This window comes from Diadema antillarum, unplaced genomic scaffold (genome assembly GCF_040938485.1).
Source record: "Diadema antillarum isolate AM-2024a unplaced genomic scaffold, OU_Dant_1.0 scf00000071, whole genome shotgun sequence".
NCBI classification, from domain to species: domain Eukaryota; kingdom Metazoa; phylum Echinodermata; class Echinoidea; order Diadematoida; family Diadematidae; genus Diadema; species Diadema antillarum.
In genome coordinates, this window is record NW_027270960.1 from 12,939,884 (window position 1) to 12,967,500 (window position 27,617).

Here is a 27,617-nt window from a genome sequence, read left to right on the forward strand (position 1 = left end):
AGTATTGCATGAAACATTGATGTAATAACAGTGAGTATCAAAATGTGTATGATACAGAAAGAATCTGTTGATTGAGTTATACATTAAAAAAGAAAATCTCATTCAACTTGATTTTGTCTAGATACATAATTTTCAAACGTTTTGCTGTAGTTGATGTACATTTCACCAGCAATTGAAACGTTGCATGTGATATGATCCAGTGGCTTTTGCAACATAACGTTTACGTTATCATTTTTGTTTTCTATCTTTCATTTTCTTCATTCTCTTAAAGGCATTATTTGCCATTAACAGATAAAACAAAGACTCAGCTTTAGGCTAGGCTCATAATATAGATGATTGAAAATTATTATAATTGTTATTATTATTATTATTATTATTATTATCAGTATCATTATTGTTATCGTTATAATTACTATTATCATTATTACTTACTAACCATTATTATTATTATTATCATTATTTGGTTTTCATCATATCAAGAGGAGCATTATATTTGAAAGACAAATTGAATTAGAATGACAGGAGTGGGAACTGTCAGAACTTTCCTTGGTATAAATTCCGCTTCCGTCCTCTGCTTTCTTAGAAAGACGCCAGCCAAGTGAAGTACCCTTTTCAGAGGGTGGGTTCTTCCGAGGAGGTTACCTACTGCTGTGGTTATGGCTGAGGTTCAGTGATAGGATATGGAGGTCCAGACGTCGGGATATCAACACATTGTGTGTCAGAGGCGGCGGAGTTCACTGGGTTAAGAGGGATGCTTTGAGATGCAGTTTGTGTGGTGACCTCATTTTTCCTGCATCCCACTCGACATACAGCAACGATAGCAATGACCAAGACGATGAAGAGCCCGACTGCCATGACGGTCATGGTCACTTTGACTTTATGGTTTGTCTCAGCCACTTTAAGAGAGTAGAGGAATCAGAGTATTGTGTTTTTTTTTATTTATCATAACCATGTATACGATGATATTCTTTGTTGATATATAAGATAACATCAAAACGAGAAGTACATTTAAGAAAGATAACATTCATATGACATCAGCAAGAAGAGAAGCATGAGGCATAAGTTCCTGTCATGGTTACGAATGGTACAAACGATTCGTGGAGCTAAACTGGATACTATAGTTGTGATACGCACAGTATGTGTGGGTGCACATCACGAGTCCCACGCCCACGAGTCTTTCAGCCCACGAGTCATATAGCCCAAGAGACGTACATCCCATTAGTTACACAGCTAACGAGTCATACAGCCCACGGGCTCAGCACCAGGCAAAAAAGGCTCACGAGACCGACTAAACATCATGGGGTTTAATGTACGCAGCGTCGGTCTCGTGGTGTTTTTGTTTTTGTCTGTTTGTGTTTGTGTTTTGTTTTGTTTTTTGGCCAAGTGTCGAACTAATTGGCCATGTTTGCCCAATGTCGGACTCATGGGCCTTTTTTTTCAAACGCTGGAGTCGTGGCTGTGGGCTGTATGACTCGTGAGCTGTATGACTCATGAACTTTTTTTTTTCACTGTCGAGCTCATGGGCCGTATGACTCGGATTGTCGGGCTCGTGTGATGACTCCACATGTATTCGGCTTGATGAAATTAGGTAGATTCTTAGATTTCTCATTGATTTTTTTCACCATGTTTTAAGGCAAAATAGGCTGGTAAATTGCACGTTGATTGTTTTGTTGCAATATGACTGCTGGTAGAATTTTGATCGTTCGGTGGAGGGGGGGGGGGCACCTATTCAAGAAATATTTGCCTACACACTGACTGTTCAACGAGAATTGAATAAGGATTAAAAAAAGTGAATTTTTATTATTTGTGGTGCATATGCAAAAGTCTTTGTTAACTGACAAGAACAGTAAAGGGTAATTTAAAGAATCACTGACATAATCATAATGACGACAGCATCATGTTCAGGGAGATAATGTCTTTCTTTTTCTTCTCGTTGTTCCCTTCATTTTGTCTCCTTTTTTTTCGTATGTATGATGTATATATATATATATATATATATATATATATATATATACATCAAACAAAGTTAAAGGCGGTCCTTCCCTTATGGATCAGTCATAGTGTTGCCACATAGTAAAACACACTGTGATTCACAGTATGAAACACAGTGTGTTATGTCACACTTTGGTTACCTGTGAAATTGGGATATGTGGTAATGTTGTGTTATAATAACACTGTGGAAAATCACGGGTGGATACTGTGGTATAGGTAACACAGTATGCCAAACTGAGGCATCCTATACTGTGTTATCTACCACAGTTTTTCACTCTGTTTTATCAACCACAGTCGGAAAAAAAATCTGGGACAATCAATAGTCATATACATGTACATGTATACCAGAATTTACCTAATAGGCGAGTGATGAATTTCAGGACAAACATGTCCCTACCTATATAACCACGTCCTGTCCTTCTCCTAATATATAACCTCAAACAACTCATACGTTCTACTACCATTCTAGCCCTAAATAGATCTATAGTCATCCTATTCCTAGTTAGTCATCGCGTGTATCAGTACATAGGCCATCTATTCGTAATGCATTAAGGCATGGTTACTAATTAGACAATATCTTATTATCAAGATATAAAAATAAAATTTCATATCAAAATTTATGACATTGGGAATATCATAACATTATTAAACAATCTTTGATAAAGTTCAAAGTAAATCCCATTATAAATACTCTAAAAATAGAAATCTTTTATGTATTTTCTAAAATTTTGATTGCTTTTTATGAATATTCATGAGCTACGTAAAAATTTATGCCACAGAGTTACCACAGGGTTACCACAGGAGTACCACAGGAATACCTCAGGAATACCACAGAAATACCACATGAAGTATCACAAACTATACCTCAGTACTTCCACTTGATAGGATATATTGTAGGAGCATAGGCCAGGTTAAATACTGCTCAAATCAATTGTTATAATTCACATTATAACTCATCTATCAATTAGATTATAGAATATGTGTGTGGTTTGTTTGTTTGTTGTTGTTTTTTATTCCACTTTGTACTGCTTCGTGATACTCCTGTGAGGTACTGCTGTGTGGTACATTGTATTGTCTTTTGATAGTCCTGTGGTATAAATGAAGAGTTTGTTCGCAAAAAACGGTAAGTCCATTTTTGAAGATTTTGAAGTACGGTCTCTGTCATAAAGTACAAAATGATACCTTATGAATGATATGAAGAGTTTGTTCGCAAAAACCGATAAGTCCATATTTGCCAAATGGAGATATTTGCGATTAAAGGTCAATAAAAATAAAGAGAATAATAAGAAAATTTTTGCTTCTTTTGACCATAACTTCAAAAATGTATCTTTATATGTAGTGACCAATATATCATTAAAAAGGTATTATTTTGTACTTTATGACAGAGACCGTACTTCAAAATCTTCAAAAATGGACTTATCGGTTTTTGCAAACAAACCCTTCATATATTGGTCACTACATATAAAGGTACATTTTTGAAGTTATGGTCAAAAGAAGCAAATATTTTCTTATTATTCTCTTTATTTTTCTTGACCTTTAATCGCAAATATCTCCATTTGGCAAATATGGACTTATCGGATTTTGCAAACAAACTCTTCGTATAAGAAAAACCAAACAAACACAAGAATACCCTGTGGTATTTTTCTGTGGTTTTTCTTTCATATTTTGTGCGGGTTTGCCTTATTGTGTTATTGCTATGTGTTATTAAGTATTGCTATGTGCTACTGCTGTGCGATATGTGTACTATGTGGTTTTGCTTGTGGTACTCCTGTGCGGTACTACTGTTTGGTATTGTCCTGTGGTAGTCCTGTGGTATACGTGACAAAATACCACAGGATATTCTTGTGGTATTTTTCTGTGGTACTTTCTGTCGTAATTTCTCTGGTTTTGTTGTTTGGTACTTCTGTTTGCTATTGCAGTGTGGTACTGCTGTGTGATACCATGTGGTTTTGCTGTATGGCACTCCTGTGTGGTACTGCTGTGTGGTATTGTCCTGTGATATATGTCCCAAAATACCACAGGAATATCCTCTGTCCCCTTCAAATTGTGAATGAATGTTTTCCCCAGTAATATTGTTTCATAAATTTAATGACATACCCCATCGCCATTCACTTGTGGGTCGGTCTATCCTGCCACAAATCTGCAACATGTGACACGTTCTGTGGTTATTTTGTGGTAAGCTGTGGTACATGGGTGAAAAACCACATAATCTATAATTTCACACTGTGACAAATCGGAGGACAAAATGTTCTTACACTCTGCAATATCATGAACATGCAGTGCGCTAGGCGATTGAGCCACACGGCTCTCTCAATATGTGACACAATGTGGTTTTTGTGTGGCAAGTGCTGTAGCAACTGTGATTACTATGTGACTTTCTGTGAAGAACCACACATACTAGAATTCCACACTGCTGTGGCAACTCTGTGGGCACACAAATTTCACTTTTTACAGTATGTGACACACTGTGGTCATTATATCGTAAGCTGTGGTAACTGCGTATGACTATGTGAGTTGTATGTGGTGAACTGTACATAGTTTGTAATTTCACACTGTGGCAATACTGTGAACACACTGTATTTACACATTTTACACATAGTTAACTATGTGAACACAGTGTGGTAACACTATGGGATTTCTGTGAGACTAGCATGTGGTGAGTCACATAGTCTTAAATACACACTGTGCTCTTACGTGAACACATTTTCCCCACAAACTGAAATATGTAGCACACTGTGACTATTATGTGATAGCTGTGGTAACTCATTTACTGTAAACTACTTTGTGGCTAGTAGGAGATAAACCACATAATAGTCCATCATTTCACACTGTGACATCTCTGTGGAGGCACTATTACCATAGACTGCAATACACTGTATGGCTATTATGTGGTAACTGCATGTCACCATATGATAAGTATGTGGTTAACCACATAGTCTGAAAATTCATACTATGATAACTCCATGATCACACCATGTCCACATACTGTAGCATATGACACACTGTGACCACTGTGTATGACTATGTGAGTTGTATGTGGTGAACCACATAGTTTGTAATTTCACACTGTGGTAACACTGTGAACACACTATATCTACACATTTTTCACATAGTTAACTATGTAAACACAGTGTAGTAACACTCTATTTGTTCCATAAGGGTTATGCTGCTTACAGGTTTAAAAAAAAAAAGCACAACAAGAAATAAAGAGGATTTCGCGCAGAAATCGTTTCATCGAGGCTTGCCGGTATCTTCATGCATCATTGGTAGTTGCAAAGCGTATTGCGTGCACTTTATTTATCAAATAGTTGTGATCAAGGAATCAGGGTTTTAGTGCTAGCTTACTTCCGCAGTCCACCCCAGCATCTTCGCTATGATAGCAATCATGATCGCCCCAGCCGTTATTGGGGCAGAAGGTCAGAGAAGATTCAAACCCATAGCACTGCACTTCATCCAGAAATATTGGTCCGCTGCCTTGCCCATAGTATGCATTTCTTCTTGCCCTCGCGTTGGTGGTGCTGTAGCCGAGCTGTCGGCAAACGACCTCGGCATCGTCATCGTCCCAGTTATCGTCACAGACCGTTCCCCATTCGTTCCCGTCATAGATCTCAACTCGTCCGTTATAGGAGTTTCCGTTGGATAGTCGAAGGTCTCCATAGTATTCTGAAGCCAACGAAAGAATAACAATGAAAGGGAACTGTTATCTCGTATCACATGGCAACAACATGGATACTTCTAAGACTTGACGTGACTGGTTTGATAGTTATATAATATTGGATGGCCTTGAGATTAATACAAGGAAGTATTGGACGAGCTATGCACAAATATTGGACGAGTCGAAGACGAGTCCAATATTTTGCTTAGTGAGTCATATATTTCCCTGTATTAATTGAAAATAGGACATCCAATATTATCATTATTATCCAACAGGGGATTTTAGCAAAGAATGATTTTACTTAGGCCTACCCTTTCTGTCTCCGAGTCCGAGTGCTGTATGGTCTCTCCTACTGTACTTGATCCTGACATCGGGTTACACTCTTCAGTGCAAGTTACTCTACTTCATTCCCTGATAAAACAGTGATCTATGTATCCAAGGTAGCCGTCATGTTACTGTTAGGCCGAGATCTAGCTAATTTAGACCAGAATTAGATGTATTTGTATCCGAGATCTGAGACACAATTTACGTCACATCTGCCGTAGATCGTGAAAGATCGAATTACTAGTACTGTAGTCCTACTGTACTCAGTACTAGTAACACATAACGTACTGTGGGAACATGCATGCAAATATGCAAGCGGCCGGCGGCGGCCGGCTACGGGTATATCGCGCGCGGGCTATCTAGCAGTGTAGCGCTGAGCTGATCAATCGTCATACCGTCGCCTGCATGCACAAAAAAAAAGAAACTTGTTTTCATCAAACCTAAATTTGTTTCCTGTTATGAAAGTGATATTTTGAAAAATTGTATGAAAAACAATTTCAACTAATTGATATATGAAATATAAAGACAGAATTTTAGAAGAAACGATATTTTAGTTAATTCGTGATTGACCAATCACAGACGTTTTTACTTCATATTTCAGGTCATCTCGTATATATCTCAACCAATCACGGTGCAGTTTATAAAAAAAAAAACAACTTTGGGGAATCCCCCTCTTGCCGTCCAATACTTTAAATATTGGTCGCCTCGGCAAAAATATTGGTCGAGTTCAACAAACTTACTAAGTGGGTCGGAGGTTGTGAGGTGCGTCGACAAAATAACACTTGTATTTGAGCTCTAAAATTCCTCTGTATTGTCAATAATTCTTAATGGATTGTGGTGTCTCTTACCTTCACCCTGTCAGTAATATCCCACCCACCTGTACCTCATAAAGCAGGCATTTACTACGATGCGGACAATTTAATTCAAATCAAAGTTTATTTTCATTTTTTTTTTGTAACAGAGTAACCAAAATAATAATTGAAATTGGTCATGCATTTTAATAAATAAATCCGAAAAATGTATGTTTATATCTGTCATGTCTATGAAAAGGAAAACATGTCACACACTTATACATTCAGCGAAAAAAAAATGGAGGTGCCTACTCAACAGAATTTTTCTTTCAACACAGTCAAACCTGTCTGTATAGTGGTCATCTAAGGGAGACGAAAAGGTGACGGCGTAAAGACAGGGTCTACTTGGCTTTTTCTTTGAGGTTTTTTTTTTCTGTTGATTAGGTGGCCGCCAAAGCAGGTTTGCCTGCATTAATTAGATACCTCAGAAAGCCGTCACCTCAAACATTGTGGAAAACGGGATCTTATGCGTGCATGGGGTGTAACTCCCCCTCTCTCCCACTCCCTCTCTCGACCCCATTCTATATCCTATCTGAAGGACCAGGGAGGTGAGTCACCTCCCTGGAGGGACTGAGTGTTTTGCCTCTACTAAAGGGGACGACATGATAAGACAAAAATTGTTCAGCATTATAAGACTCAGTGGGAATCGTACCCGCGCCCGAACCCGTGTTATTTGACTGCAAGACAGATTACACTACAATCCTCTGAGCCAACCCCATGCACCTCCTCCTCCCCCTGATCATTCCTACGACAGCTCCCTGGTATCTGAAGTCAATACGCAGACATTCGTAATAATGTCCAAGAAAAAAGAAAATTCTCAGTCGTTTACGCCTCTAAAGTGGAAAGTTATTGATAGTGCACCACAATACATTGTACTTTGTGAACAGTGCTTATCAGGTAAAATTCACCGACCTCATCGTGTCGGAGCACCGATATTTGAACTTGACTTCGAATTATTTAGGTTGAGCGCCTGTGGAATTATTAGTGGTCACAGCTCAAATTTGTGGAAGGTTATTGAGAATGGTTAATAGTACAACACAATATAGTGTTCAGTGCTTATATTCCAAGGTACAATTCATTGACCATTTGACCTTTGAACTTGGTAGACTTCACCAATATTCGAACTTGACAGGCATCTTCAGGTTATGTATAGAACTTTGAATGCAATCCCTTATTGCAATCTATGCAATTGTTATGTTGATCCGCTGGTATGGAATGAATCTTACTCCTCTTGTATCTTATGTTCTGCTAATATATTACCTTTCAATCATCTTGATGAACTAAATTTTCAATCTGTGTTAAATGATATGCATGGAAATAGTGCCAGCCAGAATAGATTGGACGGCCTACAATTTGACGTACTCTCAGCTGGTGATACCCTACTACAAAATCAGGGTCTTGATCCCGATGCAAATTTTTTTTCAAAATTGCTGTGATTTACAATCAAAGTATTATGATATTGATGATTTTGTTAGTCAATTTAAGGATGCTAATGCTATTCAAGCTTCTTTCTCTTCAATACATTTCAATTCTAGAAGTGTTCAGAAGAATTTTGATCAAATTTTAAACTTCATAAACTTGCTCAAACTTGACTTTGATGTTATTGGTTTATCTGAAACCTGGCTCAAAGATGCCGACAAACTGCCTAATATACCAGGTTACAACTCTGTGTGTTATAATAGACGTGGGAAATTAGGTGGCGGAGTTGGTTTGTACATAAAGGACTCTTACTCCTATTTTGAGAGACCTGATCTGGTTAGTGCTGATGGTATGTGTGAATCTGTATTTATTGAGATTTGTCAATCAGTAGGAAAAAATATTGTGATAGGCACTATGTATAAGCCCCCAGGTATAAATACGCATAACTTTAATGCTACTTTTGATTCAAAGATCTCACCGCTACTGAAAGAAAACAAATTAGTTTATATTATGGGTGATTTTAATATTGATTTATTAAAATATAGCACGGATAATGATGTAACTGATTTTGTTAACACACTTTTTAGTAACTATTGTCTCCCTCTTATAACGAGGCCTACACGCATTACCAATGCCACTACTACTCTGTTGGACAATATTATTACCAACCAGTTCAATAAGCCTATTCAAAGTGGACTGTTGTATTGTGATATCACTGATCATTTACCTGTCTTCCAGCTAACTGATCTAAATCAAATAAAAAGTGACAGACCAAGAAATGATATTTATGTGAGAACTGTAAACAAAGACAGTATTGACGCTTTCAGGACTGAACTTGGTTCACACTGTTGGGGTAATTTGTATGCTATGGAAAATGTTAACGAAGCTTATGATTATTTTGAGTCTGTTCTGTCAGGGTTATATAAACACTTTCCCCTAAAGAAAAAAAGTCGGTGTGCAAGAAAGCTTAATCCCTGGATGACTGACAGTATTTTACGTTCTATCAAATATAAGAATTTGTTAAGAAATATATGCGTAAACCAAGCAACTTTAATGAGTTAAAGTATAAACGTTTTAGGAATACTCTGAATGCTACAATAAGAAATGTGAAGAAACAATATTTTGAAAGGAAATTTGTTGCATATAGAAGTAATATTAAAGCAACTTGGAATCTTATAAATACACTTTTGAATAGAGGTAGTAAATGTGTTACTGATATGCAAATGAAATGTAATGGTGAATTAACTACTGACTCTCACAAAATTGCAAATGCTTTTAATTCATATTTTACTCAGGTTGGCCCGAATCTTGATAAGTTGATACCACAAAATAATTCTAACTTTATGAGCTATCTGGTGAACCCTTGTTTGAATTCCATTTATTTTCATGCAACATTTGAAGCAGAAATATGTAGCATTGTCAACGCTTTTCGGAATAATACTGCCTCTGGAATTGATAATTTCAGTCCTCGTATAATCAAACATACAATAAAAGAAATCAGCAAACCTTTATGTCATATATTCAATTTATCTTTATCATCAGGAGTCTTTCCAGATGAATTGAAAATTGCTCGTGTAACCCCTGTGTTTAAAAATGGTGACAAATGTGAATTGTCAAATTACAGACCAATTTCAGTGCTTCCTTGTTTTTCGAAAATTTTGGAAAGGATTGTCTACAATCGTGCTGTTAAGTTTCTTGATCAAAATAATATTGTGAGTAGTTATCAGTACGGCTTTCGCAGCAACTATTCAACTTCCATGGCCCTAACTGACATTGCGAATAAGATTGTTGATACGTTTGAGGAAAATTCCTTTCTTATTGGTGTTTTTGTTGACTTGTCAAAGGCCTTTGACACAATTAATCATAATATTATGTTAGCTAAATTAAAGCACTATGGTTTTAGAGGTGTAGCATACAGTTGGTTTAAAAGCTACCTCTCCAATCGATATCAATGTACAAAATATAACAGTTGTATATCAGATTTAAAGAAAATATTATGTGGAGTTCCACAAGGGTCTTTATTAGGACCACTGTTGTTTATATTATACATAAATGACATTGTAAATGCTTCTAATTCCGATACCTCATCGTACATATTATATGCTGATGACACTAATATATTGTTCAGTGGTAAGGATCTTCCTTCTTTGCAAGATCAAGTAAATAGTAGCCTTTCAAAATTGTGTACATGGTTTCAGGCAAATCGATTATCTGTTAACCCCCGCAAATGTAACTTTATTGTTTTTAGTAATCGTAACAAATCATACGACACTGGTTTTGTTAAAGTGGAATTGAATGATGTTCAAATTCCCAGGGTAGAGAAAACTAAATTTCTTGGTGTTATTTTAGATTCCAAATTAACATGGAAGCCTCATATACAAGAGACAGAGAAAAAAATATCAAAGAGCATTGGTATTATATCCAGACTAAGCTACATGTTACCTACTGATATATTACGGATGTTATACTCCACTCTTGTTTTGTCCTATTTGTCTTATTGCAACATGGTGTGGGGAAGTACTTTTCAGTCCAGTCTAAAGAAATTGACTTCAAAGCAAAATAAAATAGTAAGAGTTATACATGGAGCGAACCCGAAATCTAAAGCAGGCCCGTTATACTCAAAACTAAAATTGCTTACTTTGAAAAATATCACCACCTATCAGCAATGTATTTTTGTATATCAGTGTGTCAACAAACTTATGCCTGACCATTTTGTTCAATTGTTTGATATCAATCAGAATGTGCATAATTACAATACACGCTCCTCGTCATTAATGCATTTGCCCAGACCCAGAACCATGTCTTACCAACATAATATTCGTTTTATGGGCCCCAAGAAATGGAACAATTTATCTAAAGACATAAGAAATGCACCATCTCAAAATTGTTTTAAGATAAGACTCAAGAGAAAGTTGTATTCATCCATATAAGGTAGTTTATAGTGAGGGCTGCTAAATTTCTCTTGATTATACTAAAATGAAATACAGGTACATGTATGTACAATGTTGCCTTGTTTGTTTTAGTATTACAAGTGTGTGTTTTAGGTTCTCTTTACCTCTCCTAATGTATTTTTTTTTCTTTCTTCTCTTTTCTTTTCTTTCTTTTTTTCCTTCTTCCTATCTGTTTTCCCTCCTGCATCCCTAGCTTTAGTCTCTTGTGTATCTGTACTTCGTCTTGTAAATATGTGTATTTTAAACAAAAATGTCTTTTTAGCTATGTTTCAATCAGATTCAACTACATTTTCAAATGTTAAAGGTGCACTCACTTCAAGCTGTGCTTACTGAGTTGTCACCTCCAGTTTGTCATTACTGAATTTTTACTGCTGTTACACGAATTGATCTGGAAATAAATGTTCTATTGAATGAATGAATGAATGTAGTGTTCTTTGGTGATCATAGCTCAAAGCTCTAGAAAGTCATTGAGAGTATACGTCACATGTGTTAAATTAGTGCTTTTAAGGTGAAGTTCATTGACCATTTGACCTTCGAACTTGTTGGACTGCCCCTATATTCGAACTTGACCGGTATATAGGTTATATATCCGTGGATTGAGTTTGGTAGTCATAGCTAGAAAATCTGCGGAAAGTTATTGAGAGTACACCACACTACTGTACGTGCAGTGCTTATCAGGGCAAATTTGTTGACCTTCTAAACTTTTCCCCATAAAGTTAGCTCAAGACCAATGGCAAATTTCACTCTGTTTCTTCTTATTTTCTCTTTGAGGCTGTCCTTACTATCAAGTACTTGATTAAAATCACAGACCGGACTGCATTTTCCCTCTTTACCTGGAAATAAGTGTGTTGTTGATTTCTTTGATTTCACTGCATTATGTCCAAATACCTCAGAGAGTGTTGTGATTGCTGCATATTAAGAAAGTAGTAATTTTTGTTGTTACGGTCAGATTCACGTGGTGTAATTTTTGTGCATAACTATAATCCGTTTAAAAATTCAGAAATAAAATCAAACTGAAGCTGAACTGAAAATGTGTATTATTTAGATTAAATTATATAGATAAATTTCAGCAAGCATGACTAAGACGTATTTTGTTGTACATGGGGTTCATACTGCCCCTTTCATATTCCCTGCCCCCTAAAAAAAGACATGAGAAGAAATTGAAATAGAGCATTTGTTCTTTTCTCGTACCACTTTCGGGTTTCGTCGACTAACAAGCAAAAACAAAATAAAACAAAACAAAACAGAACAAAAAAGGCTTCAGCGCAATTTTCCGGTGCCACTACAACCCCGTCCCATTTTTTTTTTCAAACAGAGATTTTACTTGACTGTAGATTGATCACAATGAATTTCACCACCTATTAATATGTTGTAGTGGCACCAGAAAATTGCGCTGAAGCCTTTTTGTTTTGTTTTGTTTTGTTTTATTTTGTTTTATTTTGATTTTGCTTGTTTGTCGATTAAACCCGGAAGTGGACCACTTTTTCTCATTCTAAACCCTTCCATTAAAATTCTCGAAACGGGCTTCCCTCTCCAAAATATAAAAACCGGTAGAAAAAAAAAATGAAACACGATCAACGGATAGGAAAATTTTAGACTAAACAGTTCTTTTAGACTGGGCCATTCGCCGACTCTCCCCCCCCCCCCCCCCCAATCCTTCGCAACTGTTTGGTCCTGTAAAATGAGGAACCTTGCGTGCACCAAATGATATCAACTTGATTGGAACTTGTTACAAACTCACAGTAATCAATGAATACTAGTTATGAAAACATTCTGTTGGATATCAATCTATCAGTGATTATCAAATGAATACTCACGGGAAAGGACGTAGTGAGGAAATACCACGACAAAAAGTGATATCACACATCTTATATAGAGAGGCGCCATCTTGCCGAGCTGTTCACCCATATAGGATCTGCGGCGATTGTGGCAAATATTCTTTCGGAGGTATACTATTATTAAGTGTGACATCAGTGCTATACAAGATGAATGCACGCGTTGGCACAACCAGAAGGTTTATGACAGTGTCATATATTTACACCACGTAAACAAGGAACAGCATATATGCACTCATAGTCATAACATAATACCCTCTGCATGCTTTATTGTGAATTTATTTACCAAGATCGCATGTTTTATTAAAGGTAGAGAATTGGCGTGACTTTGACCTCATGGTCTTGAATAAAATGAGCTACTCGTCTGGTAATTTTATTTCTTAACATGAAAGGGGGACACCAAATATAATGTGTACTTCAGTGCATGCTATGATGCAAACTATGATACAGCTTATGTTGGGGGAGGGTGTGTTGTAGGGAGGGGCCAAATGTTAGGGATGGACGTGTGAAGGGAGCGAGCAAATGAAGACAATAAAATATTCTGCCGTAAAACATGCACACAGACAGACAGATACACAGACACACACAGACACACACACACACAAACTCACACTTTTTGTGATATTCTTTATTTGAATTTAATTCGATATCGGTTCCATATTCATAACGTGATTAATATGAACAAAAAATAAGCAGCTGTATTCATCTCTCTTGTGCTGCTTTATAATTTTTTAAAACATGCAGTATAATATGTTTTTGCTTTGGAAATCATACCATGTTTTGAAATATAGCATAAAATTCTGCATGAATCTCAGAAAAAGCTGTCTTGATTAACTTAATCAAGCCAATCCATATCTAACTCATCACGTAAACACTTGTGCTGCTGAATTACCTTCTTTTTTTTTAAACATACATATATATATATATATATATATATATATATATATGTATATATATGTATATATATATTATATTATATTATATTATATATATATATATATATATATATATATATATATATATACATATATATATATAATACAAATATACTTTGTCGAAGTGAAAAGTTCTTTGTGAGGCACCGAAGTAATTAAAACTCATGATATGCTGATATGGGTCTCGGGTTAACATCATACATATTAAGATTCAAAGAACTAACTCTTTTTCCAAATTGAGTTTTGAACAGCAACATTTTTTTTTTTTGCTCTGATATAGAAGTCTAATGAGTTACATTATGTTCTTGAATGCCTGTTGTATGATGAATTTGTTGCAATTTTCACCGTACAAGATCTACCAGCAATGAAAGGTGAACCTCTGTAAAAGTACCATTGAGTGAGCTGAATTTTTGATAAGGAGAGGAAATAGTTGGATTTGATGGGATTTGATTTATGGGATTTACGTATATTTTTTTCAGAATACGTAATTTCTATAATGCTTGATTCAAGTAAATCTACATCGCTTACACAAAATGACAGATGACAGTGGTATAATTTGTTTACGTCGCAAACCGATATACAAAAGCAAATGTTTCCATGTTCTGAAGGTAGATAGGGAAGAAACGAAGAAGCAAGCAGAGACACCCTTTTTTTAAATATTTAATCAACTTTTAAGGCAAACTTTTCTAAAAGATATCGACATGTTAAAGATGATTTATCAAGAATTCCAAGAATACCCGGGAAGGAACAGTGAGTAGAATTGCATACCTTCAAAGAAGTAAAGCTCATGAGTACTGTTACCTAAAAATTGTATTACACAGCAACAGAAATATCTAATCAACTTTTAAGGCAATTTTTCTAAAAGATATCGTCATGTTAAAGATAATTTATCAAGAATTCTAAGAATACCCGGGAAGGAACAGTGAGTAGAATTGCATACCTTCAAAGAAGTAAAGCTCATGAGTACTGTTAGCTAAAAATTGTATTACACAGCAAATAAGAACACCGCAATACTCACACACACACACACACACACACACACACACAAACAAATACATTCACGACATTCCACTATATTACTCTTTGCAAAAATAGTACGATTAGAATTAAGAACCATATAAAGTGACGTCGTCTTTGTCAGAAAGAAAAAACAAAGAAGTACATCGCTATTATACACGTACGTTGGTACAGTCAATATAAATGTAAGAATACGTATCATATGTACATTTTCCTTCATAAGACAGTTTCCATATAAAATGCCGCCTATTTCAAATCGAATGCAATCTCTTGAACATTTCACTCATTTAAAACGTCAACACGTAGCTAAATGTTTAACCATTCAGCTAAAGGCATGAAATTACTTAGTCTAAGAAAATAGAAACAATTTCTCAAAGATTTGCCCATTTCCACTTCAAATGATACTTTCACGAGTAAGCTGCTCACATGACAGTCAAAATAATTTGATGATACTAATTCTATTTATAATTGTTGTTATAACATGGATTCGCTTCGACTGTGAAACTACAAAGACATCACAAATCATCCCCGAGAAGGATATGAAACCAAATTAAATTGCTTTCTTCAGTATTGTGTAGGTACCTATCAGCTTTTAATGTTTTAAATGCCGAACAATAATTCATATCAAAATACTGAAGATATTTCTAAATGAAAAGCATTATACATAACCAGTTAAGTGTTCATGAATGCCACAGGTTAAACAAAAGAAATAAATTATCACGGTATAAAATAATCATGATAGGCATCATCATGATTACAGTTATTATTGCGTAAAGAAACTAGACTTAAAAACAGCAGAGAAATCTATTTGAGGCTACAATTTTGTACAAAATTTTCTTGAATAAGCAAACCCATAATTACAGTTGTCTAAAGAAAAGTAAACCTTTTCCAAGCCCACCGCTGAAATTTCAAGATTGAAAACGCAGCGGAAATTGTGTCACGTAGGCCCTCTACTTGCTCGTATGGCAAGCCAGTCTGACAACTGCCAAGGATTTGCAGTAAAATTTACATGTTTTATCCACAACGGAAATTCGATATCATTTCCAGCTCAATATCCTAACAACTCTCGGACTAAACTAATTGATGAAAATATCGTAACAAAGCCGAGCTGTTTGCAAACACCTTGTATTCTATTGCTTTATGGGAATGGTGGAATAATCCGGTGGATCTACAGGCAGCAAACCAGTGGTTGGCTGAACCTCTGGCTCGCCATCAGGAACGCTGGTAGGTGTGGGCGACGCTGATTGCATGACTGTGGGAGGCAACGTAGGGGCGACTCCAGGACCAGACCCTGATGCCGGGGACATCGGTGGTGGCGCTGTAGCTGGTGGCAGGATGGGCAGGGAGTTCACATCCTGTGGTGGCGAAAGGTTGGCTGGTGGTGGTGGTTGACTGATGGCAGAGGTTGTAGGGTTGACGACGGTGAGGGGAACATTACCTGCTGATGTTGAATGTGATGTTATTTGTTTCTTGCTGCAACCCACTCCACACACAGCCCCAATAGCGATGACTAGGACGATGAAGAGAGCGATTGCCATAAAAGTCATAGATCCAATCACCCGAGGAGATGTAACAGGCCCTGAAGACTCACCATCTGCTGGGAACAATGATAGAGAGTGAGGCACAATAAGAGGGTACAGTGTCATGGTAGTTGCCTATTTTTGGGTCTTATTGGCTTTGGACATGTTCCTCTCATTTTTTTTTTCAAACTTGTATTTCCAAAGAATGGTATGCATTAAAGCTGATTAAAACAAGACATTATTGAAATAACTTTACAGTCTAGTGACAAATTTCTTTAAGTGCCCTGCAGAAAATGTACGTGACTGTGCAAGCTTGGACTAATACACTTACCACATCTTACACCTGCGTCCTCTTGGTGGCTACAATCATTGCTGTACCATCCATTCGAAGAACAGCTAGCTAGACTTGACTCCCAGCCGTCACATTCAACGTTGTCAAGCAGAATGGATCCTGATCCTTGTCCGTAAGTCCCTCCACTCACAGCCCGTGCGTAGCTTGTTGAATATCCGAGTTGTCTGCAGACGACCCGGGCATCATCGTCATCCCATTCGTCATCGCAAACCGTGCCCCAGTCTCCATTGTGATAGATCTCAACACGACCCTCGTAGTACGAGCTGCCTTCGACAAGACGGACATTCCTCCAGGGAGAATAGGTTGTGACGTCATACCATTCTGATTAGGGGCAGAGTAAGTTCACTCTATAAAATGTTCGTTTATTGCGTATGCATGTCGTCATATTCTCGAAATGCAAATTTGTAACTTTTTTCTTCGTAATTATAGTACTAGCATAGATATATGACAGTAATATATTTGAGAAAGAATAAGATATAAGCTAACTCGAACATAGTAGTTTGTAATGATTTTCTTTTGAAAGTTCTGCTTGGCACATCCCCCGACTAACACTAAAGGAGGCAGAGGTTCCGGAGGGTATTTGAATATCTGACCTTGCCGCAATGTCTTTTAGCATCGAAACAACAATCATAAGCACTTGTCAGAAGCGGATCTAGAGGGGGGTGGGGGTTGCAACCCCCCCCCCCCCCCAAAAAAAAAAAAAAAAAAAATCCTGGGACCATTTTTTTTGGGTTATTTTTTTTCAACTTGCAATTTTATTTTTTCTATTTATGTATTTATTTTATTTTTTCATTATTATTATTATTATTATCATAGTGGTGTTTTAGATGCAAGAAAACGCCATTTTCACACACAGGTTTTCAAAAATTCTCCCTACTGTAAGAGGGGGAACCCCCCCCCCTCCCACACCCTCCCCCCCCCCTCGCTCGCTCCGCTCCCTCGCATACCGCCCCAACCCCCTCCTTTATAAAAAGCTAGATCCGCCCCTGCTTGTTGGTAAAACACTGCAAATGCTCCAAGGCATTTTGTAGTCCGCGGACGAATGCTACCCCGACATTGATTGCTCGGTCGACATTACTTTTGCTCCTTCGAAAAAGATACGACATTTGCTCAGCCGGAAAAAGTTAGTGCTTAGCCTTCGTCTTTATTTCTATATCTCTGATCCTTATCTATATCTCTGATCTATATCTCCTATCCTTTAAGTTCGTTATTACTCCTATGACCTTTGAACGATTCAATTGTTTCTTTCTTACCTAAAAAAAAAAAAAAACACACACACGCTGTAATTTTCCTGAAAAATTAGTTGTTCATTCGTTCTCGAATTATCTCATACACAGACAGACAGTCAAATTAGACAAACAGACAGACAGCCAAACACAAATACAAACTGTACGTTCTCATGTAAAGGGAAGGGGGGCAGTTGAACCACTTACAACGCTCGAGATACCTCGATCTAACTATCACATCGTCCCCGAATGCAGTATCTTGTTTGCGCAAAAATGTTCTCCCAAAAATGGACAAGATCGTTGAATTTCAAATCTACAAATTCAAACGCTTGTGCGTGTGTGTGTGTGTGTGTGTGTGTGTGGGTGTGTGTGTTGGGGGGTGTGGAGGAAAAACAGATGTGTTTCAGCGCACGGCGATAATGCCTTGAAATGCTTCGCTCATGTGCAGAATCATTTTTCCTTGAAATATTGAATAGATTTTTTTTCCTTTTCTTGCTCACTAAAATCTGTCAAATAAGATGAACAATGTTTCGACTTCGCACATTAAGGAATATAAACCAGGCTCACCACATCGCACACCGGCATCTTCCCAGTGCCCACAGTTATGGCTGTACCATCCATCTGAAGAGCAGCTGGCTAGACTTGACTCCCAGCCGTCACATTCAACGTTGTCAAGTAGAATGGATCCCGTTCCTTGTCCGTACGTCCCTCCACTCACAGCCCGTGCATAGCTTGTGGAATATCCGAGTTGTCTGCAGACGACCCGGGCATCATCGTCATCCCATTCGTCATCGCACACCGTGCCCCAAGCTCCATCGTGATAGATCTCAACACGACCGTCGTAGTACGAGCTCCCTCCGACAAGACGGACGCTATTGATGGTAGGCGGGATGGTGGAGAAGACAAGCGTATCTGTGCAAAAAACGTGGTGAAAACTCACTCATGTTATTCTCTTTCCTTGTCCATCATTTATTATGAATATCATGTACTGACTCGACGGCGGCACAGAACAAACGATTCCCGACTAAACTGATGAGTTTAGGTTTCGAAAGGTAGACGAATATTTACATTGCAGCAATTTTTTGGGCATCCAAGATTTATTGTTACATAAATCTTGTTAGTAAAATAGTTTGAGAAATTAAAGAACACTTTCAATGTGAGCGTATCTGTAAATGAGGACGTGAATGAAAAACAGATGTGTTTCAGCGCACGGCGATAATGCCTTGAAATGCTTCGCTCATGTGCAGAATCATTTTTCCTTGAAATATTGAATAGATTTTTTTTTCCTTTTCTTGCTCACTAAAATTTGTCAAATAAGATGAACAATGTTTCGACTTCGCACATTAAGGAATATAAACCAGGCTCACCACATCGCACACCGGCATCTTCCCAGTGCCCACAGTTATGGCTGTACCATCCATCTGAAGAGCAGCTGGCTAGACTTGACTCCCAGCCGTCACATTCAACGTTGTCAAGTAGAATGGATCCCGTTCCTTGTCCGTACGTCCCTCCACTCACAGCCCGTGCATAGCTTGTGGAATATCCGAGTTGTCTGCAGACGACCCGCGCATCATCGTCATCCCATTCGTCATCGCACACCGTGCCCCAGGCTCCATCGTGATAGATCTCAACACGACCTTCGTGGTACGTTCCCCCTTCGACAAGACGAACAATGAGCGGGGATGCCGTGAAACCAAGTCCACCTATTTACAACACGGGTAAAAATTTATGTCGTCGTCACACATGATATAAACAAGATGGAATCACTTCATTTGACGGCATGTATTATGTATGTATATGATGATGATGATGACGATAATAATAATAATAATAATAATAATAATAATAATAATAATAATAATAATAATACTGTTTATGAAGGCTATGGTATTCAAACACTATACTGAAGCGCGTTTTTCTTTGATTTGATCTGTACACGGGAGAACAATGTACTGTCATGTTGCCATGGTGTTCCATCATATTCATGAGGAAGTATAATGGATGACCACAGGAATCTATCATCACTCATTTTTTTTCTTTGTTCAGACACACAATGTGATACATGGAAATACTCTAGGCCATTCTAAAATTCTTAATTTTTGTCCATTTCCTTTTTCGTCCTGTTAAACTAAACAAACAAGACAAAAACATAATCAAACTCATCAATGACCTACAAGTAACATTTTCCCTTTATAACTAAAAGATCCATGCTGTAGCGTAATTGTAATACAGGTACGTGATAGACATTTTTGTTGAACGCATTACATATTTGTTCTACTTAAATGCGATGTATTTTACCCTTCTGCCTGTGGAGGAAGTAGTGTGTATGGCTGTATGGTGCCCATGTTTTAACTACACATATTGTGACAAAGAAACCACATTCTGCCTACCACAGTCAACAGCTGCATCTTCAGAGTGATCGCAGTCATGAAATCCCCAACCGTTATGTGAACAACTTGTGAGCCGAGATTCTGAGCCGTAACATCCCACATTATCTAGGAAAATCGACCCGGTGCCCTGTCCGTAGTACGCTGAGGTCAAAGCCGTGGCACCGGTGATACTATAGCCGAGCTGTCGACACACGACCTCGGCATCGTCATCATCCCAGAAATCGTCACAGACCGTTCCCCACTCGTCTCCATCATAGATCTCAACTCGTCCGTTCCAAGGTGCATTACCGTTTGAAAGTCGTACGTCACCCCAACTCTCTATGGAAGAAAATATTGAGAATCCGATTTTCATCATTAAACCAAGGGTAAAACCAAAATTCCCCATCTATAATGTATTATATCATTATGAAAGACGGTATATATCAAAATGACCACATACATTTCAATCATTTAGATTAATACACTTTTGGGGAAAATGAAAATCAAAGGATTTTGTTTTTCATTTTCTCGCTAGATATCTCCTGTTTCAAAATGCTAGGACCACATACATAAACTTGTTAATATATTCATACGCAACTATTTTTTTTCCAATTGACTTTGCTAAATCCAATCTGTACTTCCTTGTGCAGTTCGACTCTATGTTCAAGCCGGCTGGTATTATGAAGTACATGCAGACATGTGACGAAGGTTTACCCAAATCGGATCTTAAAAAAAATAAAAAATAAAAAATACATGGAAGTTTATAGTTCATGAGTCCCTATTGCAAGAGTGATTGCAACGCTTAGAATTAGGTTCCTTTCGTAAGCTGGTATACTGTAAGGTAGGCAATGAGGACAATTTGTCAGAATCATATAGGCCTATATCTAGAAACCATTCTTTTTTATCAATGAGGAATCAGAATGTAGACTTCCAAATTCACTTTGACCCACTCCCCCACCTAACAAAAACGCTGGAAATGGAAGCATTGCAGTAGAACACATCACTGTGAACTACTGTGCAGAATGTGTACTGATAGACGCATGTATTATACAGAGGTGTCTGAATGATTGCTTGCTTTTCCTCAAAATGCGTTCACTGTTTAAGAATAAAGAAAGAAAGAATCATTAAAAAAATCAACTTAGAAATGAACTTATTTTACAATCAGAACGCGACTGTACAATACAATACAATACAATAACATTTAACCCTCAGGATCCCGTAACTTATTAAAGGGAGAGTTCACAGGATTTATGTGGCAGCGTCTGCAGGGCTCGTCACGTGACGTCACTGGCCTCTACTCGGGTAAAAGCCACCGCAAACTTGACTTTCGATCGCACGACTGACCAACTTTGGATCCGAAATAAATCACAATAGCCTTAGAATAACCACGCTTGTTTATTTCAGGATCCAAAGTCGCTTAGTCGTGCGACAGAAAGTCGTTAGTGTGCAGTCGCCTTTAGATTCACCACGCGAGCGTCTTAACTGACACCTTACCCGGGTGTTCTCCGGCGGCTACCCCATGTCTACCCTGGCCGATCGCACCGCAGGGTGAGATTTATACTCGGACGCTACCCGGAGGCTACCGTGTGTTTCATCACAGACATAATCTTACCCGGATAACAGTCTTACGACGGGGCATTAGTTACTCTCTCCCTATGTCTCTTCCCTACTCCACTCTCCTCTTTCAAGGTTCTTCTTTCGCCAAGAAAACGTCTTTGTAAGGACTACCCATACATGGCGTTCATACCGGAAACCCCTTAGCTCTTCTTCTTTTACATCACCATGCAAACGCAAAAGTTTGTGATAAACATGGCCAAAAACTAATATTACTCGTTTTCAAGAGAAAATTTTGTATTCATTCTAGTAATGCTCGTGAGGGATATAAAACAAATATCGACTGCTTTCTTATGGGTCCTGGTTAGACTACTGCACTCGATAATTTCTCAACAGTGCCATGCCCCTCGACTTCGTCTCGGGGCATAGCACTGTTGAGACTCACCTCGATGCAAATAGTTTTATCTATCCCCTCTGAAGCAGTCGATACTTGTATACTACACTCAACGCATGTTGAAGAAAGAAGAAAAGAGGATTTATGTACAGGTCAATGGAGTACGTGCATAGCTTACTTGGTTGCTCAATATTTCACTGTGTTTGTTTTTAGGTGAAATACATGTCGTATATCCTTTTTTGAATGCAGTGTATGCAGCGAGCGATACCGCTGTGTCGGTTCCGTACGGAACACACCGTATACAGAATTCATCGTCGTCGTGGTCGTTGATTCCTGCAGTGTAGAACTGCGAGAGAAGGATGACTACGACTAGAAGTAGGCCTATAAAGGGCTTCGTTATCCAGATCATCAGCAAAATCGGTTTTGGTTTCTTGAAATCATCCCTACACCGTTCCAAATGTTGTATTTCTGCTGCAATTTAAGCATTTCCTCCGTTACTTGAAGCTGCCAGTTTGTCGATTGAGCTGAATTACACTGATCACACACGCATGCCACCGTACCGCCGTATACCTACCACAGATTCACCAGCGTTATTAGCTATACTACGACGTCGACGCGCACTGCAAAAATATGAGAAATTTAGATATGGATTGCAGAATCGCGATGGCGTGCAGATCATGGATTCCCGAAAGTACTATAAACTATTGTTATCACGCTAGGATCAGTGCACTGGTCTCAGCTGCTCGTAGATTTCTAATAAATCTAACCCCTTTTGGTGCTCTGTACAACCATAATGCAAAACACTTTACATGAGAGATACAATTTAAGTTGTATCATTCAAATTCAATTATTTCTTGCAGTTACCTAGCATGTCATTCTTCTTGCTTAAATTTTGTACAGTCTCAGCTTCTTCTTGAAAGCCCTGTGACGGATTTTCACTTGATTTGGCAGGTAGCATCCCCATTTAGGGAGACAGGATTTATTGTTTTTGGTTTTGTTTTTCAACCGGACACCTTGCCCACAGTGAATTGTTCACAATTTCCCCCTAAAACCAAAAGTAACACAGTCAAGTTAACGTTCTTAGACGTATTGATTGGTACGGCCCTGGGTCTGTGGCTGTGTGTGTGGGGGGGGGGGGGGGTAAATTAGGGTCCAACTTTAACGTTTAAATCTCTTTTTCGAAAATGCATGATATAATCATATATATATATATATTTTTTATCAGGCGTTATTGCTAGGGTTTATAAAATGTATTTGTTCTTATATGGGCCTCATTCTTTAGGTCTACGTGGGGCACCCTGGGGGCAAAATAGAGGTCATAATCACGAAACCGACACCCAAGAATCATACAGCCCACAAATTAGACATCTAGAAAGAGTCCACCAGTCATACAGCTCATGAGCTTGCAATTACGGCCCATGAATACGACACTGGGTATAAAATAGCCCACGAGTTCGACAGATACAACGCAAGGCTTAATTTGTCGATATCGTACGTGGGCCTTGTTTGCTCGTGTCGAACTCATGAGTGATTCGTGTGCTGTATGACTCATGGGCTGTAGGACTCATTGACTGTATAATTCTCGTGACGTGCACCCAGTAGCCAGATGAGGAAGGGTACATGAGAAAAAAGCCCGAAAATTGGAGTATCTTTACAAAAATCCTCTCTAAAACAAGTTGATCGGGATAATCAAATGTCATGAGCAAGGACATTGGTGACTGATATTTCAAATTTTTCAATTGTAGGTCGGGGGGGGGGGGGTGATTGCTGGCGGTACAAAATCAGAACCCTTTTTGTCCCCTCCTTTATAACGTATGGGCAAATTTTCAACAAATTTGGCAGGTGGCATCCTGTAGGATGAAAGATCTCAATTGATCAGGCAGACACTCGAATCAAGGGGACCAAATTAGTTCAAAATTTTTATATTTTTATTTTCTTTTGGATCATTATAGGTTCTTGCGTGATTTTCTTATCGTATTTTGGTTTTTGTGACGAAACTAACATTTTGTGGAATTTTATGCGTTGAAATTAACTTAAAAATGGCATAATTATATGGAATTGCACTTTACTGTATATGAAACTACCTGTATAGGACTAAAAGACCAACATACAAAAAAGGAATCAAATGTGTTTATATATCTGAAAAAAACAACAACAAAATGATCCAATACAAACCCACTAAATCATAGTATTTTTCTGGAAGTTCCGCTTCCGCCCTCAGAATCGGCAGGGGAAGGACATACAGCACCGATTTCCTTTTTAAAATATTTTTTGACCCTTAGTCTTAATTTGGGGTGATTTAAAGAGAGATTCCGAATTCATATTGCATCCGGGGTTAAGGAGATTGTAAAATGGGCCTGTATACAGTTTTAAGTTTTAATATTTACCATGTTTACAGAATGCTGAACATTGTTGACAGAGCTGCATAGTAACATTCATGCAAATAAAGAGACAAACATTCAAAAAATCTGAAAGTGCGCTCCCACAATCCAGCCTTCTGGAAAAAAGCATGATGGGGAACCCTTTCTAACTTGGTACTTTTTGATACTTCTCACTGTGTGCAAAGTGTAGTTTGATAACTAAGATCACACATGCATGCAGGCATGGGTTGCCTCTTTTTGGAAAAAAAATAATTCTAATCAGGATATTTTTCTTCGGTTCCGTGAGACAGTGAAAACCTCCCACACTGGAAACCTGGTTCTTTTTAAAGCGAGTATCTGACTGTTGGTAGGTTGTAATGCCAGCACACCTCTAAGGAGGAATCGTGCTAATTCAGAGCAAATTTGGTCATTGTATTATTGCTGAACTGATACCATGGCTTATACATTATACACACATACAAACGACAATCTATACCTTTAGACCTGACCAAAATTTGCAAAGCCGTTTTATAGCTCGTTGCAAATTAATTTGGTGGTATTTACTTCATGAACGAGATATGTGTTTATCAGCAACGTGCAGTCAAAGCTTTGTCAAGCAACTTCAAGAAACACTTTGATCTTAGACATCCCAATATGATGATATCACATATGAATATGAAATTTCTTTTCAAGTAAATTACTATATCAAGTAACTATTATGCTGTTGTTGGTTTTTTTAAAGTCTCTTTGATAGTCTAACGCAATCTCAGCTTTACTGTGGTGGTTTGCATAGGCCTATACATCTACATATAAGATGGTCACGAGCTTCAACAATTCCTGGACCTCGTTACAAAACAAATGAAAATGAAACAAATGTTGATTCATCAACATTACGAGTCAGAATAATGAGGGAATAGATATTTCATGTCATAGATATGTTCTGTTTCGCCTAGTTCATTCTTTGCCCACATTCATGGCTCTATTGAGTATATTCCGTGATAACCCAGGCAAAGCGCTTGTCCTTATCAGTGGGAAAATGTTCGATGTACATGTACATTCAATGCACATGAACTTCAAAGGCTATGATAACGTTTAACAATCAGGGGTATGTTTCACAAAGCCGTTCTTAAAGTTAAGAAGGACTTAAGTGCGACTGGTGATCAGTTCTTATGTGCGATATTTATCAGAATCGCAGTAATTCAGCACAAGAACTGATCACCAGTCGGTCTTAAGTCCTTCTTAACTTTAAGAACGGCCTTGTGAAACACCCCCAGGAATGCGGTTGATTTGGACCTCATGTAGACAAGAAGAACGACCAAATGAGAGTTTCATCAAAAAGGTTGTTATCCTGGCAAGTCTTACAGCGGTTTTGCATCGGCAGCATCAGAGCACGATATGGTTTGCATGCTTCATTCTTGCCCGCGATTTGATACAACACCCTGATAGATTTCCATTACTAAATCAAATCAAATATAAATATTTTCATACAAAAAATACATCGATAAAAAAGAAACAAAGATCGAGGATCAGATCATATCCACTGTCAATATGACACGAACCCAACACTTACGACTTATGGTGTGCTCGATCAAGAAGAGGAACCAAGACAGAAATAACACTGCCCTTTGCAGAGACGCCATATTGTGAACGCGACATTGAAATTTTCATGTATATGGCGATGGACAATATTGTCGACGAGCTCAGTCAACTGTAGAACGGCGGCTCTGACGTAGTAGGTTACTTTGCGGAGCTGCGTGAACCACACAATGGCTGAATCGTCATTGCAACAGAACCTCCCAATTTAGAGCTAGCCAGGCAAGCTACACGCAAGTTGGGTTAGTCAGAAGACGACATTTACACAAATCGCAACCAAAAAGACTACGTAGTTCGATGGTTGAGATTCAGTATGTACTATGTAAAGTATTGTAATAGACATTTCTCGACTTGATTAATGAAATTTCTTGTTGGATGGAATAATGTCCCGTGATCTTCCTTTTTCCCCTCATCAAAACTGCAACAGAAGGTTGCATGTCTGTCCTATTCTAAATCAAATGACACACGCCATCCCTCTCCTACATTACACAGTATGACGTCGTATTTTGATAACACACATCGGGGAGATACTCTCACCTCCCTGCACAAATGCATTGATACCTTTGATACATTCAACACGCATGCGCAACATTACAGACAGAAAATGATTGACACGGCGATCACGTGAATGAATTGTAACCACTAATCTTTACGTGTACTGCTCAATGGTTTGATGTTGAAATCGACCTCAAGAAAGCATTCCATACTGTCGACCACTTTATCTTAAAGGGTGTGTACAGTTCTGGTCGAGGTGAGGATTTAGCTTTTAACATTTTGCGAGATATTCGGAAACCACTCTATGAGACGTCAAAGAGCATGCAATTCTAAGGGGTATCAACAGTTTATTTGATGAAAATCTGTTTTCAAGTGGCCGAGATATCTAAAAACAAGGTGAAACAAAGAGATCCTAATAAAGTTGGGGCATGTAGTCTTTTATTATTATAACTTTTTTTGGATATCTCAGCCATTTGAAAACCAATTTTCATCAAATAAACGTTGAATCCTTCTTAGAATTACATTCTTTTTCATATTTCATAAGATGTTTCTCATTATCTCACTAAGGAATGTAAAAACCATGAATCCATACCTCAACCAGCCCCTTTAAATTGACACTTACAAAGAAACAGTTTTTTGACACTTACAAAGAAACAGTTTTTTTTTAATGTATGCCTGTTAACCCTATAAAGCCCAAGGGGGGGGCACATTGTGCCCCCCCCCCTACTGTATTTTCGTTTGCCACTCCTACACCCTTTACCCGATTTCAACCAAA

The 27,617-nt window shown here is 38.0% G+C and overlaps 1 pseudogene; it reads right to left on the reverse strand.

The window, feature by feature from the left end:
• Nucleotides 1-413: 413 nt before the first annotated feature.
• The window catches only part of LOC139717114 (scavenger receptor cysteine-rich domain-containing protein DMBT1-like), a 61,391-nt pseudogene continuing 34,187 nt past the window's right edge, over nt 414-27,617 (reverse strand).